Below are 21,249 nucleotides of genomic sequence, written 5' to 3' on the forward strand. Positions count from 1 at the left end.
AATATACCAATTATGTATAGATATATATACATATCACTAATCAAACATACAAATTAATCTTTCAACACCCCAGTTAATTGGATTCACAGCTATCATTGCTAAGAAATCTGTTATCTAGTCCTCACCAAATGAGCATAGGTCTTGGCATAAGTTAAAACTATCCAACTAAATACTATGGAGAGTAAAATACGCTTTCTTCTGCACCCTCTATTTCTGGATAATTTCTTATACGGCCAGGGTACACAGTTGAGTAAAGTTTTAAGAAGAATCCTAAACTCAGTGTGTATATCACACATCTCCTAAGGTTTGATAAATAGTAACAAGAACAGAGAGATGCTATGGTAGCCCCAGGTTGTGTGGTCTCTTGGACTTAAAACTACTGGAGAACCAATTTATATTAGACTTCATTCAACCATAAGAAGACGTTGAAGCAAGAGATGGCTTCCAAACAAACCCAAAGCCTTTCTTATTATGGACACAAAACTCAGTTCAAATATAATTATACTAAGTCATCTACTGCGATAAAGTATCATAAAAACCCATAACTCATACTAGTTTGCATCCCTAAGCTTATGACTAGACTCTTCTTCAGAGGTTTTTGTCATACATTCGAAACTATTCTTTAAAGTAAGGAACCATTAAAAAGCATATGATGGAAAGATCATCCATTTGAGAAGATTGTCATTTATCCTACTAATGTGAACAACAAGAATATTATACAAAAGAAATTATAGCTATAACAAACCGTTCAATGCACCATGCCATGAAGGAAAGCGAACAAAAATTAACAAAAAAAGGAACCTGGTTTCGTTATGTTTTGCTAAATTTCTTTTCCTGCCTCAGCCGCCGCTGATGATTTATTTTTCCTCCCCTTGTGTCATCTACTACAGACCTACTCTTTTATTTTTCCATAGTCTCCCATTGCTACCGTCTCTCTCTCTAACTCCCCCTACCCTCTCTTCAAGAATTTAGGTTGTATATTTAATAATTATCCCCTCTACTCCCTTGGTGTAACTGCTTTCAAAACCAACTTAAATTCCCCCCTCATGCTTCTCCCTTATCCGGTAGTTATAACTCAATGCTGGCATGGTAAAAATAATGAATGAAAGAATTATGATATAGGAAGGAAGGAGAGAAATTACTACCATCATGTACCAACAAACAATCAAATATATATTTTTTGTTTGATCTCCATGTTCTTGTACATTTGCATAGTTTATTTATTGAACATTATATATCAACAAAAGAATACTGTAAACAATCACATTCTAAATATACCTTTCATAAACAAATAATTAGAATTTACTTCCATATGATCTTATTGTAAAGAAAATTTTAAACAAAATAGCATCTCACATTAAATCAAACCATCAAGAAAACTAAGTGTATATGTGTGTGTGGTTGTGAGACCATTCCAACCAAGATTGAGTCAATTTTTTTTTAAAGAGATAACTAAATCGACATCTTGAGCATTGTAATAACAATGTAATAATACATGCATCAATATTTACAATGCATCCTCGTCATGAAACATGTCTCATTATCTCATCATCATAATACAACTTATAACATTATGATGTTTAACATTAAAATTGACGTAACCAAGACTTTTCAATTCATTAATTATCTAGTTAATCACACTAATTAACACATCATAATGCAGTAGTTAACTTAACCATTAATTAATCCAAGTTCACATCAAGGTTTGAATAGTTCAAAATCAACAAGGTTGCCGCATAATTGCCACACAAGCAAAAACAAGGAAGGTCATAAAATTGGACGTGACAGCAGTCATCTCACTGGAGCTAATTTTGGGTGATGGCTTCTTCAAGGTATGTAGTGTACAGAAGGGTTTATCTACACATATTTTATAATGTCATCATTGGTCTTATAGAAATAAAATAGTCGATTTGGTGCTTTTGATTTTTATTTTCTAACTAAAATTCTGATATGAAGCAATAAGGGTTTGAGATTTAGTTGCTAAGTGATGCTGGTGTATGTTTGGTTATGGCAAACTGCAGGTCTTTCATGGGATTTCATAGCTAAGTTGAGAAAAGACATCAATGCCTTCAATGAACACTTTGGCTATTGCAACTACATCAGAACAAAAGTAATAGAAGCAATAAAAACAAGTAACAGAAGAAGCAACCCAAGGCATTGCAGCTCCTACCGCACTCTTTAGTCCATTGCTTAACCGATAAGACAATTTTTATGGTCCCAAAAAATTCATCTCAAGGAATATCATAATGCTTAAATTAGCTGCTTGTAAATATTCTCTGTCATAAATCAATGCTAAAGTATAAACATTACAACTGATAACTCATAATGACTAAATTAGCTACTTGTTAGTGGACAACATTTTATTGAAATGGGAATCGAGAGACATATTATACATAAGGCATTAATGTATGACATCAGATATTAATGTCTAACTCAATATATCACACAAGTTACATTGGTTGTAACCTAAAGTATGTGGGTTAGTTTATCACAATATTAGACATCATTGATGTATAAAGGAAAAAGTTGTATGCAATTTTTGGCATATGATATAGAAACATCTATGACTACTATTCTTGTAGCATGTGTAACACTATGAGATTGTTATTATTGTAAGCACCACTAGTGACCTCCCAGGAAGTCTCGGTGCTTCACCCCTATGAGCATCACCTAGATCCAATGAGTGCTAAGTTTTCCATTTATTCTCATGAGAGATGGATTCTTATTCAATCACTACTCATGAAACATGGGTCAATGAGTTTGACTCAAAATCACACAGTTAAATCCTGATAGTAATATCACAATTTGACTTGCTATGGAAATTATCTCCTACTTATCAATTGTTATTATTGTTAAATTATTCTCTCTTTTCAGAAAAGTCTTTTTCTCATTCTTGCTTTTCTTTTGTTTATAGTGAAGCAATTTGGAGTAGCATAATGTATAAACCCACATGACCACCAGAAACTTGTTCACCAGGCTTGTTAACCTCAATTACTTATTTTATCACACATTTTTAGAGAATCAATACCTAGGGAAATCAAAGTTATGTTTTTTTCAAGCAAACTATGGATCTCACCCTTTCCTAATATTGAAATATTAATGATTTTATTTTATTTTCACGAGTATATGTTGAAAGATAGATGGTGGCGTAGACTATAGTCTTGAGTGCACTAGAAATATCAATGCATCGATTTAGCGATTCCTATCATGATCTCCTCTACAATCATAGTTAACTTCGACTATTTAATAATTTTAGTATAGGAATCAAGTCTTATATTAGTGTGTAATATTAATATTAGTGATGTTTAAATAGACTGCTCCTATACTAAGCCAATGATTTTTCCATTGCTATATGAGAACATGTATATGTTTCACAAACTAACTTGAATATAATCTTTGTATGTATTTAAAGGGGTGGGGTGTGATGGTTTTAGTGGAAGTGCCACATTCTGATGTAGCCTTCTCCATTAGTCCACTTAATCCGAATGAGAAAACACTAGAAGGTACCATTTTTGGGAACTATAAGCCCAGGTCAAATCTATCAGATTTGGTGTTTTTAAAAATACATGAAAAAGGTAAGCATTTTAGGTTTTGTTTCCCCTTGCCATTTTTCTTGTAAAGACACTCTAAATATTTCTCTGCTATTATTGTGCAAGCCTTTGGGTAAAACCCCTTGATTTTTTATTTTTTTTATTTTCTTCTTTCGATGTTTAGGATCATATATATAGTCTAGACACTTCTTATCCGAGTGACCTAGTTCAAGTGTCTCTTTTGTTTATAGGAGATTGAACTAGAATTTAAGTCTATTACCCACGAAATAGACTCTGTAGACATCAACAAAGCATTTGACATGATGATGCATGGAGATGGTCTCAAATGCTTAGAGAGCGAGAAGGATTGGATGTTTTTGTTTCTGGTTTGCATAGATATTGTTGGACCGATGAAATTTTTATTTTGGTTGTGTTTGAGGTTCTAGTTTGCACAAACATTGTTGAATTGTTTGAAATATGATTTTGATTTCCAAGCTTTTGGGTATATGCTATCGTGTGGCTAAAAGTTGTTCTGTCTGTCATGTGATTTTTAATAGTGTATTGTGTTTTTAAATCTAGAAAAATATACTTTGGATTGAAATAAAAATATTGTATTAAGAGTATTTTTTATTTTAAAAAAGTTCAGTTTTTAAATAATTCTTTTTAAAATGTTCAAGACTTTTGAAATTGGAATTAAATTTTAATAATGTTCAGATTTTTGAAATTGGAATAAAGATTTAAAAATGGTTCAGAGATCATATATTTAAGATTTGGTTTTTTGAAATTGGGAAAAAGGTTTAAAGTTTTGAAATTGGAATAAAATTTTAAAAAAGTTCAGAGTTTTGAAATTGGAATAAAGATCATGTATCCAAGATTTAGTTTTTTGAAATTGGAATAAAGATCATGTATTTAAGATTTAGTTATTTCAGTTTATGTAATTAAGTGCAGATCTCAGAAGATTTTCACTGCTATAAATAAATTGACCAGTCAAATTATCCCCAAGCTTCAAATGCATTCAAAGGTCTTAGGAATCAGGTAGCCACACTTAGTTTCAACTCAATCGCACTTAACTTCCTTCATCAACTCTATAAATAAATTCACAAGCCAAATTACTTTCAATGATAATTACTTGCAATGGTAATTGAACAGGGAAAATTCAAACCTTCTCTTTGTCCTCAAACTAAGTTATTTACTAATTACAAATTATATCATTATATATTAATGGAAGTAAGGTTAATTCCTAAACAGATGACAAGGTCTAGACTCGTCCAATGACAACTTGGTTGAAGGACCAACACGTGTAGAAAACAAGGATGAAAAATTTAGTTGAATTTCGAGATGTAAATTAATAACGAATTTAAATAACAATCATAATCGAGATTGTGGCGTTAAAAATTGCAATTACTAATTTTATTACTTTCTTAACTTGTGCAATATATATTTTCTTCTTTTCTTTAATTAAATAGTAATAAGTGCTTTATTTTTATTATTAGTCTACGAACTAAGATTCCATTAGCCCCCACCTCGATGGCTGTTATTTTTTGCTACAAGAAACTATGTTATTTTCCAAACTTTTCCAAGGTCAGATTTTAAAAATCAATTATTATGTATTAATTTTATTTTCGGATTGGTGTTTGGACAAATTCATGGGGAATATGTCCATTTTTGTTAGAGAAAATTTATTAGAAATACTAATAAACATCCTTTTCGCGAGTGAAGTTTCTAGACTGTGCGAGGAAAATGATGATACTAGGGGCACAACTTCTTATTCACCATTGTGAGCGCTCCCTGCACAAGATCCGTCTATTTGGAAAGAAGTTCAATTTCAATGAACAACCAATTGAGGGACGAGCAGCGCCAACAAGTACATCCGTTTAGAAACAAAGATTCAATCTTCAAAATATTTATGATGTCAAAGATTTGATCATGTTCATGTGATTTCAGCTGAGACAATGTGCTGGGGACACTGTGCGGTCATGCCTTCATTGTTTGTGTGTGCATTCAAGCCTCGTCAACTGCTCCCCAAATTGGGGATAGTTTATAAACTTTTGGGAGGTGTAATTGAAGACTTTTTGAATGCTTTTTATGTTTTATTTATTTTGATAAAAAATTATAATTATGTAGTAGCTATAGCTACTACATATCTTCCCCTATTTAAGATAAATATTAATAAAAATATACATAGATTCTTTATTTACTTAAAATAATAATATTTATTGATTTAATCTTTCATTTGAATGAATATATACTCTTTATGTTATCTTTTACCAATTTGAATGAATATATATTTTCTTTAGATTATCTTTTATCAATTTTTTTTTTTTTTGTTAAGAAGGGTAAACGCTTTGACCTATGAACCAGTGAGGCCACAAACAGGGGACTATTTTAATGTGAATTTAAATATCTATTCAATTTACAATATACTAATAAATACACATTTCTTCATTTAGTTAAAATAATAATATTTATTGATTTAATCTTTCATTTGAATGAATATATACTCTTTATGTTTTTGATTAAGTAAAAAAGGTTTTAATGGGTGCCTAAAACACAATAGTTAACAAAAGAAATGACATTAAGTCCAGAGCACAAAACTAACAACAAAGAAACAATAGGTCATAGAAGGCCAGAAGAGCATGACAAAAGAAAACATAGCCTTTGAAAGAGCAGGCAAGTTTAGCAAACTAGAAACCACAAGAAAACTTGAAAAGCCAGGGGATCCAATTAGGGAGCTATATTCTTCATCAGCTCAGTAGCCTTGAGCTCTAGTATTTCCATAGTGTCAATCAAGTCACTAATCAATTGAATGTCATTAGGAGAGTCTTCCATGTCCCTCTTCTTGATGCTTGATCTTGTTATGATGCTAGGGCCCTCATCTTGGGGACAGACTTCATCTTTTATGTCCTTGTTGTCCTCATTTCCCATATCATCTTTGACCCTTGTGCTAATCTCCCTGATAGTGTACAACTATTTATACTCTTTATGTTATCTTTTAAATGAATATATATTTTCTTTAGATTATCTTTTTATCAATTTTCACTTATATTATCTTCTTAAATAAATTTTAAAAATAATTTCACTAACAAATAATAGATTTCTTAGTATTTTAATGTGAATTTAAATATCTAGTTTAAAAACACAATTTTTATTTGAAAAAAAAAAAAACCAATAAATATAAAATTAAATTAAATAATCCTAAAATTTCATTGAAATAGTTTCAATTTTAATTTGACTTACATAATCATATCAATGATAAAAATAATTAAATTTAAAAATAAAACTATACTATTTTAATCAAATTTCTAAAAATTATTTATAATTTTTATAAATTTCAATTTTATTTCACAGTACAATGATTAATATGGTTATTTTTTCTTTCAATGTAGCCCAAATAGCACTTTATGTTTCCATAACTTTTCAACTTGGTCTCTTCCTTGTTCCAATGTTATTAGAAAAGACCCATAAAAATGATCTAACAAGGCATCTTTTATTAATATTTTTTTAACAATAAATACTTTTTCTTTAAATATTCTGAGAACTATTGTTCATGCACTTCTTTTTTATATTAATGGATACATTGACTTTTGTAGGCACACAATATACAATAGGTTAAGAATTTTCCATTTATTATTATTATTTTTAATGAAGGTTCAGTTTTTCTAGAGTAAGATATGGGTTTCACCTTTTTAAACATTGGTTCTCCCATTCAACAAGACTTGATTTTTGATGGACTGTATGTGAACCTTCAACTTTAACAATAGCCCAAAAACCCTTTAACTAGTTAAAAAATTTATAATATGATATCAATATGTGAATATATACAAATATACTACATAGATAGCCATGCTATTTAGTAAATGCTCCCCTTATTTCTTACCCTGTAATTTTTGATCCTAGTTCTTGAGCACAATGCCTAAGTCTGAGTCTTCCCATCTCTTTCCTAGAATGAAGAGTCGACTATACCAAGCCACTGATCAGGAAAATGTGGGTGATTTTAATGAACTCACTGACTGTGGAAATCTCAATGTTGTTCAAGAGTTTACTAGGCTAGGGAATAATGTACTTCATATAGAAATTTATCACGGTAATCTTCAATTTATAAAAAGGTTGCTAGAAGTGGTGTACATAGAATTAGTAGAGGGGCGTGAATTTCTCAGAGTGATGAATTTACATGGGAATACTGCACTTCACCTGCAACCTTGTATAATCATCACAAATTGGTGGAAAAGGTTGTTGGAATAATGGAAGGAGATACAGAGGCTGGTTATAGATTTGGGAGGATTCAAAATAGTGAAGGAAATGAAGCTACAAATGTAAAGACTACCCCTGCAAAATCAATGCCACATTAGCAATCTCCATAAAATACAAAAAAATTCAACGAGAGTCAAATTCGATTGAATATTGACCAGTCAACATTAGTTGATTAATTATCATTAACTTTAACAAAATGATACATATACATATATGCTCAAATCTAAAAGAAACCATAATTTCATTACCAAATATACTAAGATGTCCACTTATGTCAACCTTTTTTGACAAAAGCTCCAGAACTTGTCTAAGAATAACAAGGGCGAGAATATTGTAGGAGTGCTTTACCATCCTACCACAAAGCTATTAAGCTTCCCCAGAACCTTTCCTGACATGAAAGATACCCAACTTGACAATGAGATAGTCTAAACAAATAAAACTTAGAGGAGTAATAGAATCATGCTACACAAATAATGTCAAGAACATTAATTGGTCAACAAGATAAAAAAACAACATTTTCTAGTTATCACTTTAGTATCACAGTCCCTTCTCCGTAATTTATATTAAGTAAAACATAACAAGGTTTATCCAACATTGAGCTCCATATACCCATCAATATACAAGGATAAAACCATAAAGTCTATTAATCATGGATCAATTAATTACATCATCTTAGCTCATCTCTAGCAAGAAATTTAGTCCAACTTCCAAAAGGGAATACAAGTATTACTATCAATTCTCTATTGACACATGTTATAAATACACATATATTAAGCCAATCACATATCTAACAATGAAACTCTTTCTCCATCAATTAATATTCCTAGCATGTTAGCCTATCTTGAATTCCTCTCATAAAACATCAATACACAAGATGTATATTAAGTGACAAGAATGACACCATTACTTCCATTCATCATGAGATCATATTCTCTCCTCCAACTTATAGATTCTATATATAATGTAGGAAGCAATGGAAAATACAATAATACCTTTCCTAAAAATGTCACGTATGCATCATGAAATGACCACATCTATTTAACATGATAACTTATAGGTCAACATCCTTTTATGAGTTACCAGTTCCTAAACATAGTTAATAAATTCATAGTAAAATAAATGTTGAATAAAACTAACCCCTAGATCATATATAAAAGGATGGCTATGTAAATATTATTTTCGAAGGGAACTCCTAAGTGCCCAAACTATATTTGGTAGCCAACTCAAGTAAACATACAACTTACATGCTTACCCAAAACCACCAAAGAGTATGATCAAAATTCAATAAGGTTATAGGAGATGTTGATAAAACATTAGTTTCCATTTCACTAGGCTTTAATTAACCTTAAAATACACATAAATCTTGATGCAAGAGCATCCTGGGTGTAAGGGCAATCTTCCATCACTCAAAAATATTTTATTTTCAATCTTTTCTATTTTAATAAGGGGTAGTAGACAAGGTGGTTACTATTTATGAGAATTTTCTATTTTTAGTAAGTTTGTCATATGAGCTTAGAATGTTCTCATTTTCTACAGGAAGGTTCATTTTAGAGATATAAGCCTACCATAAAAATCGCATTGCTCTAGCTTAAGTATCAGAGAAGTTATTGTAGATTTTCAATGAAAAAATTTGTAGAAAAATCTTCAAGCTCACCGTTGGAGACCTTAGAGTGCCTGGATGAGGTCCAAAAACTTGATGGAAGGATGCTAGTGTGGTTTTGAGCTTGTAGATCAAAAGCTGACATTTTCAAAAAGTGGTTATGATAGCTAATTGGAGCAACAGTTCGTGAGTTATGTCCTTTTGAAGTTGGGCTACCCAAAATTTCTAAAATAATTGTCAAAGATTTATTTGGTTGACTCTATATGTTTTGTTAGAGTCTCTCAGCCCTAGGTATTAAGTTTGAGCATCTAGAACCTTCCTGGGTAGCATAAAGCTACCTATTTAAGAAAGGCTTGAACATTGTCTAGGAAAACTCTAGGGATAGTTCACAACCTGTCTTGTAAATTATTGTACTGAAGGTGCCTATGTGGCTTAGCATATTGTACTTATGAATTCTATAATTATGCATTTATAGTGCAAATAAGAAGTCCATATTTTTTTCTTGCATTTGCTATTGTTTCTTTGCTTCTGTTATGGTATTAAGGGGAACACCTTGCATCAAGTGGTATCAAAGCTAGAGTTCTTGAGTGTGTGGATAGATCATCGATTGTGAGGTAGTTTGCACCATGACCATGGTTTGGGCTGAGTGTGTAGATAGATCACCGATTGTGAGGTAGTTTGCACTAGAGTTTTAGCGGAAGCACAAAAATGCCTCCATGAAGAGAGTGTAGCAGAAGAGTTGTAGGTGTTACACTTGAGGGTTTTTGAGCCCTCCAAAGGAAAATGCAAGCATTGGAAGAAAAAATATGAAGAGGAATAAATCTTCCTATAAGAGATGAAAGCGAGGATGAGGACAAAGTAGAAGAAAATGTTGAAGCAGAGGCAATTCTAAGCCCGGAGGAAGAGAGGCTTTTTAGGGCCATCTCCAAGATTGGAAAAAGACTGAAGTTTGAAGTTCCCACACTTTCGGGATATCTTAATCCAAAGGAGCTGATCAATTGGATCAATGAATTGGAGGAGTACTTTGAATATGAAGATGTTGAAGATCCTGATAGGGTCAAGTTTGCAAAGGCAAAACTAAAGGGACATGCAAAGATTTGGTGGCAGGAGGTTCAGTTGGAAGGAAATAGAAAGGGAAAGGACAAAATCACTAGATGAGATTGGATGAAAGATAAACTAAAGTGACAATTCATTCCCATGGATTATGAGCTTGATCTATTGAAGAAAAGGCAAGGGTTGAAGCAAGCAGGAAAATTTGTTCAAGATTATATCAAAGAGTTCTATTGAGGTCTCATTAGAACTGGCCATGCAAAAGCTGATAAGGAGAGAGTTGCCCATTATCTTAATGGGTTAAGGCCCAACATTCAAGATGAGTCGAGTCTAGTTCAAATGAGCAATATTGAGGAGGCATACCAGTTTTCCCTAAGAGTCGAGGAGAAACTAAGCAAGAAGTTTGACAATAAGAATAGTGACAGAGGTTGTGGTGGAACATCTGGTGGACAATCTTGTGATGATCATAATGATGATAAAAAAAACAAGGATGAGGCTAGAAGCAACAGTTAGAACTAGAAGAGAAATAATTCTAATCAATTCCATGATCTAAAAAATAGAGATCAAAGAGGAAGATGCAGAGGAAAAGGATCTAGAAGAGGAGGCTTTTGAGGGAAATGTTTTCATCACAAAGAAGAAGGGCATAGAGTGTTTGAATGTACCCAATGCCAAGGAAGGATAGATCAAAGAATAAAATGTTAGGCCAGAGTTGCACACGTTGATGAAGATGCCAGATCCTCACATTCTAAAGATGCTAAAAGAGGAGAAGTCCTAGTTAATTGTAGAGTCTTGATGAGTGGTGAGAATGAACCTAAACAAAGAAGACGCTTGTTTCACGCAAGGTATAGATGTGAGGATAAGTGTTGTGATGTGATTATTGATGGTGGAAGTACTAAAAATCTAGTGTCAGAAATGATGGTCACTAACTTGAAGCTAAAGAGGCAAAAGCACCTGCATCCATACCATACTATTTGGGTGCAAGATGACCACAAGGTCATGGTCAATGAGCAGTGCTCAGTGAAGTTCAAGATTGGGAACTATCAGGATGAGGTACTATGTGATGTCATTCCTATGGACATATGTCATATGTTGTTGGGTAGGCCGTGGCAGTTTGATAAGCATGTTGTACATGATGGGTGAGCAAATACCTACACTCTAACTAAGGATGGAGTGAAACATAAGTCGAAGTTGTTGAAGGATAAAAAAGAAAAGGTATGTAGTGCTGCCAGAATATGTTTTATTGATTGAAAAGAGTTTCTTAAAGGTATGAAGCATGAGTGTATGTGTTTTTCTATAATTCCTAAAGATAGTAAGGTAGAAGTAGAGCAGCTACCTGCAAAAGTTGCAGATATGTTGAAAGAGTTTTTAGATATTGTATCAGATAATGTACCTAATGGATTGCACCCAGTGAGGAAGATTAGTCACTAGATGTATTTGGTTCCAGTAGCTTGTTTTCCAAATAAAGTAGTGTAGAGAATGACACCAGCAAAAAGTGAAGAGTTGAACAAGCAAGTTCATGAGTTGTTATAGAAGGGGTTGATTTAAGAGAGTCTGAGTCCATGTGTTGTACTAGTAGTATTAGCACCAAAGAAGAATGGAGAAAGGAGGATGTGCATAGATTCTTACACTATCAACAAGATCACAATAAAGTATAGATTTCCTTTGCCAAGGATGGATGGTATTATGGACTATTTGAGTTGAGCTTAGTATTTCATAAAGATAGATCTGAAGAGTGGGTACCATCAGATTTGTATTAGAGAAGGAGATGAGTGGAAGACTACTTTCAAGACAAGGGAATGATTGTATGAGTGGTTAGTCATGCCTTTTGGGCTAACCAATGCATCAAGCACTTTCATGAGGCTCATGAATTAGGTACTGAAGGAGTTTATAGGTAAGTTTGTTATTGTTTACCTAGATGATATATTGATCTTTAGTAAGACATTGGAGGAGCATTTGATCCATATTTGCAAGGTGTTTGAAAAGTTGAGGGAATGTTGTTGATAAACTTGAAGAAGTGTAGTTTTGTAAAGAAGGAGTTGGTGTACCTAAGATTTGTATTCTCAGGAGAAGGTCTGAAAATGGACTTAGAGAAAGTGAAGGCTATCCTTGAATGGAATACTCTAAGGAGTGCAGTAGAGGTAAGATATTTTCATGGACTGGCTACATTTTACAGAAAGTTCATAAGAAGTTTTAGCAGTATTTGTGGACCCTTGACTGAAACAATGAGAGGAGATAGGAAAGAGTTTAAGTGGACTATAGGAGTAGATAAGAGTTTCAATCTATTGAAACAAAAAGTTACTGAGTAACCTATTTTAGCACTTCCTGATTTTAACAAGGTGTTTCAAGTAGACTGTGATGCTAGTGGTATTGCAATAGGAGCTATTTTAAGTCAAGAAGGTAGACCTATTTCTTATTTCAGTGAGAAGTTGAATGACGCAAAAAGAAAATAATCTATTTATGATTAGGAATTTTATGCTATAGTTCAAGCATTGAAGAAGTGGAGACACTATCTTCTTCCTAAGGAGTTTTTTTTCTATACTAATCATCAAGCTTTGCAATATTTGAATAGTCAAGGAAAATTGAACCAAAGACATTTAAAGTGGGTCAAGTTTTTGTAGAGTTATACATTTTTTTTGAAACACAAAAGTGGGAAGTCTAACAAAGTTGCATATGCTCTTAGTAGAAGACTACTTTTGTTGACATAAATGCAAATAGAGGTGGTTGGGTTCAAGGAACTCAATACATTGTATCTAGATGATCCTAATTTTGGTGAAGCGTGGAAGGCTTGTATAGAACTTGTTACACTTGACAAGAAAAAGTGGTTGGATTTTATGAACTAGGATAATATGTTGTTCAAAGGAAGCTAGTTGTGCATTCCTTGAAGTTCAATGAGAGAGAATCTCATCAAGGAGAAGCATAATGGAGGATTGGCTAGACATTTTGGCAGAGATAAAACTATAGCCTTGGTTGCTAAAAATTATTATTGGCCATAGTTAAAGAAAGATGTGACAAAGTTTGTACAAAGTTCATGTTGAGTATGTCATATGGTGAAAGGAGTTAAGCAGAATACAGGGTTGTATCAGCCATTACCTGGACCACAACAGCCATGGGAGGATGTCAGCATGGATTTTATTTTTGGATTACAAAGGACATAGCATGGGCATGATTCTATTTTTGTGGTGGTTGACAAGTTTTCAAAGATGGTACATTTTATTCCTTGCAAGAAGATTAGTGATGTTGTTCATATAGTAGAGTTGTTTTTCAGAGAAGTGGTAAGACTACATGGTCTACCAAAGAGTATAGTTTTAGATCGAGATACCAAATTTGTTCAGTATTTTTGGCATTCATTATGGAAGAAGTTGAAGATAGATTTGATGTTTAGTTGATCACATCATCCACAGACTGATGGGCAGATAGAATCTATGAATCACAGTTTGGGAGACTTGTTGAGATGCATGGTTGGAGATAAACCAAAAGGATGGGATATGATTTTACCACAAGCATAATTTGCATATAATAATTCAATCAATAGGAGAACTGTTAAATCACCATGCCAGATTGTATATGGGAATAGTCCCAAAAATGTTTCTGAATTAGGAAAGTTTGATAAAGGAGAGATAAGTAGTGCCGAAGTAGAAGATTTTGCTGAACATTTGAAGAACATCCATGAAGTGGTGAGGAAGCACATCATAAAGATGAATGCATAGTATAAGGCTAAGGCAGATGTGAAAAGCAGATATAAGGAATTTTAGGTTGGAGATGAAGTCATGGTTCATTTGAGAAAGGAGCATTTTCTAGTAGGTACATATAATATGCTAAAGATGAAGAAGTTTGGACCATGCAAGATAGTGAAGAGGCATGATTCTGGAAATGCGTATGAAGTGGAGTTGCCTATGGAATTGAATATTTCACCAGTATTTAATATTTTAAATTTGACAGCGTATTATGAAGGAGGTGATGGAGATGAAGTTGCAGAAGCATAGTGGAGTGTTCTAGTAGCTAGTTTAGCTACAAAGGAGATTGAGGAGATACTAGACAGTTGTGTTGGAAAAAGTACTAGAAAAAAAACTTATGAGGAGTATTTGGTTAAATGGAAGGGGATACTAGTTGAGGATTCATCATGGATAGCAAAGGAGGAGGTTAACCATCTTGATTTTCCTCTGAACACCCGAGACATGATGGGGTCACTTCTCAAATTACCCGAGTGTCTGATGTAGGAGCATCCTGGGTGTAAGGGCAATCTTGCATCAATCAAATATATTTTATTTCTAGTCTTTTCTATTTTAATAAGGGCTAGTAGATGGGGTGGTTACTATTTATAGGAACTTTCTATTTTTAGTATTTTGTTAATATGAGCTCAAAATGTTCTCATTTTCTACAAGAATATTCATTTTAGAGATATAAGCCTACAATAAAAATCTCATTATTACAACTTAAGTATTAGAGAAGTTATTATGGATTCTTGGTGGAAAAATTTGTAGAAAAATCTTTAGGCTCACCATTAGAGACCTTAGAGTGCTTGGATGAGGTTCAAAAACTCAATAGAAGGGTGGTCATGCAATTCTAAGCCTGTAGATCAAGAGCTGACATTTCTAAAAAGATGTTATAATAGCCAATCAAAGCAACAGTTTGTGAGTTATGGCCTTTCAAAGTTGGGATTACCAAAATTTCTAAAATAATTGTCCAAGATGTATTTGGTTGACTCTATATGTTTTGTTAGGGTCTGTCGGCCCTAGGTATTAAGTTTGAGCATCTAGAGCCTTCTTGAGTGGCATAAAATTGCCTATTTAAGAAAGGCCTAAACATTGTCTAGGATAGCTCTAGGGATAGTTCACAACATGTTTTGCAAATTATTGTACTGAAGGCACCCATGTGGGTTAGCGTATTGTACTTATGAATTTTGTAATTCTACATTTTTAGTGCAAATAAGAAGTCCATATTTTGTTCTTGCATTTGCTATTGTTTCTTTGTTTTTGTTATGAGTTTATGGTATTAAGGGGAACACCCTGCATCAAATCTATTGTAGTAGTACATTCTAGAAGTTGAAAATTATTTGGAACAGAACAACATCTTCAGCATTTCAATGGAATCAGAGGTCAGTGTTTTAAGGTATGTTTCTCACTGTTAGTTACTAGAAATATCAATCTTATCAGTGCTCTACATTCATATTGCCACACATATACACAAGAATTAAATGCAATATTTGTTATTCCTTCATATTTTTTATTCCTAGATTTCCCTCTCCAACAATTCTATTTAGTGTTTTTATATATAATGGTATAGTTCATGATTGTACTTGATTTCATTTTAACTAGATGACAACATTCTCACAAAATCTAGATCAAAGGTAATAAGTTTCCCTATAGTTTGATAACTTTGGAACTTTACCATTAAAAGAAAGCCTATTTCTAGCCTCTTACAGTGATTTTGACATAACACTATTTGAAATTAAATTGCATTAGGAAATTAGTTGAACATAACCAAAGCTGATTGTGGAATGCTAAAAGTAGCCATTTATCTCTTTTACCAATGCTACAATGGCATGGATCATTTTGAGTGTACACAATGTAGTTTATCAAATCCATGCTAAGTAGCTAAATAGTCATATATATGTTGTAGGGGTTTACTATCATATTGATTGTATTATAGTAACTCCTAGTTAAAGTCCCGCATTATTCTTGGTGGAAAAAAGTAAAAAGGATGCATTCAACCATGTTTATATGTCTCTAACCATAATTTATTTAACAATCTAGCAATAATTATTCACCCTGAATGCCTATCTCCTTGCAAGCTTAACAAAACTTGACAACTCCTAGCCAATCTTTATTAAGGGTTTAAAATTTACTATGTTTCGTAGTAAGATTGGAGTTGCATAAAAGGTATATAGGGCCCTTTTAATATTAGATAGAGCATACAGTTATAGTGATTTTTCTGGTAAGGACCAATGAGTCCATAATTCATTTAAGACTTCATCAAGTGTGCACTATCAGATACCTAAAAATAACCAGTATGACTTATTTAGATGACTACGATATGCATCCATGGAACAAGGAATACAATAAACCACAAATAGTTTTAAGCATGGAAGAAACTATGGAACCTGTTTAAATTTAAGAGTTCTAATCCCTTTGTCCACATAACAACTACTTTGCTCCTCTTTTTTGCCCTCCCTATGATATGCTCTTAGTGTCGTACTTCCAAACCCCTGCACCCCCCCACCCAAAATTTCCAACTGCTGATTTGAACATGACTGTACAAACTACTAAGCAACAGACAATAGAAAAGGGGATTTTCAAATGCCAAAAAGAATTCCACAATGGCGTTAAATCTTCATGTGCCTCTGTCGAGATTGCTCCTAGAAATAGGAACCCTAGGCTAAGGAAAGCCTATTTTGTCTCTGTTGCTTGAAAGCATTATTCCTAACCTTTTCAAGCTTTTTCTGATACATATTTTCATGATTTTTGCTACCATTTCTAATATTTGATTTTTGATATTCATAAAATCTGAATTTCTTGGCCATAACTATCCACATGCTCCAAGGGTTTTTCAATGTTTCATACAAATAACGATTCCAAATTCATAGCTAATCTATTAACTGATTCAAGAAAGTCTTCGAGAGGAAGATTAGTGATGTGAATTAATAAGTTTGAAATTATTCATTTTAACAATAATAATCAACCACTAATACCAATGTTAATTTTAAAAACAATAAGAATTTTTAAGAATAAAACTATGTGGAATTAAGTTCACCAATTTATTCAATTTGAGGGAAAACAGGTTGTGACATCCTTCGCCCCTTAGGAGATGCATCATCCTTGATGCTTGATGAATATTGCATCCATAACCAAAGAGAATAGGTTTTTTCTATTTGTCTTCCATTATTTCAATGCTTAAGATTATGCATATATTTTGACTAAGATACTATAAAAATCAACAAGATTGTGTACCATCTACTTAAACAAAATTGTCAAATTCATCACTTGAATGAAATCTATTTACATTTAGATACATTACCATACAACCTTCCAAAGATAACATTAACACATAATTGAAGTAACATAGTTCATGGAAAAACATACATACTTAAATAAGCATATGAATTATTTAATCATTTGAAGAACTTTCCTATGTGAGTGTGTGAATTCCATTATGTCTCTATAGTTTTACAAGGTTAGACTACCTCTCTCTGAAAATATTCCCCCTTTCTTATGATGTGTCATTCCCTTTTTTGCATTACACGAACAACACAAATGTATTAGTCCATCATATATCATACACCGGATCAAATAGCAAATGAAATATCTAATCAAATACTTTCTTATTTCCATGACTTTCAAAATTCTAGTAACATATTACCTTACAATTTTGTGATATCTCACACATATATGTGCTTACTTACCATACCTTGGAACACATGGATTTGACCCCGTTAGTAGGTACTTCATATCCACTTCCTCCCTTACTTATACACATACATTGATAGTGGTTTTAGCCCATTCACAATATTGGTATTCAAATATTAGGAGTTAACATTTTTCCTTTAACTTTATGACTTCTTAACTCATCTTTTGATCACATCTTAATCACGAGTAACTTAAATAATCAACCATATGTACCATACATACCACCTATCATGTGGTTCTCGCTAAGTGAGTAAGTGTCCACGTCAATAGGTCAGTGTGCATGAATTATAATTAGACAATGTAATCATGTTATATCTAAGTCATCATCATATGACTCATCATGAAATATAATGACATGCACATATAACATCATCAATGTAATCATTAATATTTAATTGTCATTATGCATCTAAATGCTTGCGAACTTGACATCCAAATGTATTTACATCACATAATGCATCATTTAGCTCAAAATGAACAACATATATCCAACCACTGTGTTAAGTAAATGAATGATAAAAAGGGCACATAGTCAAATGTATCTAGTAATTTTGTCTCTAAGTTCTACATCAATAGATAATAAAACCAAATCCCAATCTGACATATCGACCAAAGGTTTAAGTTGAATACATAATGACCAAGACTATGTTGAACAACATATCAACTAAGAGTCCAAAATGCAATACGACCAAATCGTCAATCATTGTTTCTCAACCAAGGTGAGCAAATAAAATGAGTTAACAACTTCCTATAAAGTAAAAGTTACATACATGGTGGATCATTACATATTCATAACACCAATACCATATATTTCCAAAAATAAATAAAAGAAGGATCTATACATACCCTTTTGCATTCTCATAGGAATATCACATTTCCATGCACTTGCCACATAGGCCAAAAAGTCAAGTCAGGTCAGTAAAAAATTAACTACAAATAGTTGAATCAACAAGTAGATACAATATCTTCCAATTAATTTTGCAACTTCATTCTACTTTCCATCTTACATGTCAAAATCATAGGTGCAATAAAAATTACATTTCATAACCAATTATCGACCAAATTGTCAAACACAACATGTCATCACATGACTATGCCATAAATGAAATATCAGAAGAAGTTGACCTATATGTCCAACTTTATTCTATTGTATGTAAGAACCATGTCCTACTAAGAAATCGCCACATTATCAATTGCAAGAATATATAAATAAGAAAGCAAAGCCCTATTGAATAGTCAACAACTATTTCATTCACCATGTTCACAAGTTATCAAATAATTATTCATTTAAGAAGGTAACACATGAAATTACTCAGGGATCTTGACCTATACGTCATCCATCCATCAGAATGCATGATTTAATAAATACACAAACTATAATTTAAAGCACCATACCTCAATGGGCATCATAGAAAATGTTGACCTACACATAGGGCATGGAATAAAAAGCACATCATACAAGTTCAATATCATCTACCAATGATCAACACTCTTAAGTAAACCACCTAGGTATGCTCACCAATCACTTGCAAGGATCAATAAATCCAATTATTATCATTTTAGTGAACTTAGGCCCTCAAGCCCATCTCATCACCATATTGTGCTTAACCAACATATAAGCACAAGTTGTGATGTATGGCCTTCATGCCATTCAATCATCACATAATATGAGGTTGAGGTGCTTTCCTACCCAACCATGAAGCCTTACACTTCATTGGGTTCCTACCTAACTCGTAGAATACCCAACCCTGTAATGCCCAAATATTACCAATAAGAATTTCCTTGGGATCCTAGCTAGCTCATAGAATTACCCAACTCAAAAATGCCTTAGTAATAAAAAAGGTACTTTCTTGGGATCCCACATAACACATAGAATTCTCAATTATTGAATGCCCATACAGTTCTAAAGATAGGAGGTATCTCGTGCAACCATGAAATTTACTACTTCCCACATATGTCCAAGTAGCCATAATCATGGATGTGGTAGGGAGATGAAACAAGGGAAACATAGCTTTGGCCAAAGCATTTTTGTAGTGCTAGTATTACACTAGCAGGTAGAGTGGAAAATGAAAGCATCACTTCTACTCTTCCCTATTTGTCCACATTCCACCCACACCAAAAGTGTGAGCTTTCCAAAATAGAATAAAATAAATAAATGCAAAAGGAAGAATGACATGTTCTTCACAATCTACTCCTTTCAACATCCTATCAATGCTACATTAACCATGATAGATAACGTCACTTTCAAATTGAAGGACTAGCATCAACAAAAATACACACACACCCTAGCCACCTCAAGATAAAAGAAATATTGAAAACAAGATTCCTAATTCTCAAGTCAAAGTCCAAAAAGGAGTACAAAACCAAAATAAAAGTGAAAAAAAGTCCCAGTAAATAGGTCACAAAATTAGTGGCTTGATGGTCACAAAGAACATAAAATTTCAAGCTAGTCCTTCATCACATCCAAGTTCATGAAATTGAACATAATAAAATGTAAAACCACTTCACATAAAGCACAGTGACTCTCACTAGTCACCAAGAAGGAGTAAATGTTTAACAATACCTTGTACCCAAGGAATATTAAGAACATAACCAAACTTAACATGCATCACATGCAATACTTTTGCAATTAATATCCATGTTCTTCCTACTTATCATACTTGGTTACTCAATGAACCTCATGAATCTTGCATAAAATAATAATAAATTCTTGCACCACATGTCATTTCCATAATAAAAAGACATTTTCATTGCTATCACAAGACAAACTGTCATTTAGTAGGCACTCATAGCCTAGTGCAAAAGTCAACCATCATTTGACTATCTCAATAGTTAACAAAATGTTACATTCTTCTTGCATCACACTTGCAAGAAACAAATACTTCATCTATAATATTGATATATGCATATTATATCACCACATAATTTAAATCAAATATATTTATAACCATATGAGGTACACAAATTACTAATCATTCCATAAAATTTTCATTTTGACAATCTTCAAAGGAATGCAATTTAAACTCAAAATCATGACATGCATAAGGAGCATCATATCCTTCTACGTCAGAAGTAATCATAACTAAGTGACACAACATGCAACCTATTTCAACAACTCTTATAATAAAATTTAAGCTAGTTGACTTACAGTTGTCTATCTAGCATAGTGAACTCAAGGCCCAAGTGTGGAACCAAGAGCTCTGATACGATATGTAAAGATTGCCCCTACAAAACTAATGCCACATTAACAATCTCCATAAAATGGAAAAAAATTCAATGAGAGTCAAAGTCATTTAAATATTGACTAGTCAACATTAGTTGATTAACTATCATTAACTTTAACAAAATGATACATATACATATATGCTCAAATCTAAAAGAAACCATAATTTCATTACCAAATATACCGAGATGT

The sequence above is a fragment of the Cupressus sempervirens genome, chromosome 9, assembly GCF_028749045.1.
Source record: "Cupressus sempervirens isolate cs-2001-9-10 chromosome 9, ASM2874904v1, whole genome shotgun sequence".
NCBI classification, from domain to species: domain Eukaryota; kingdom Viridiplantae; phylum Streptophyta; class Pinopsida; order Cupressales; family Cupressaceae; genus Cupressus; species Cupressus sempervirens.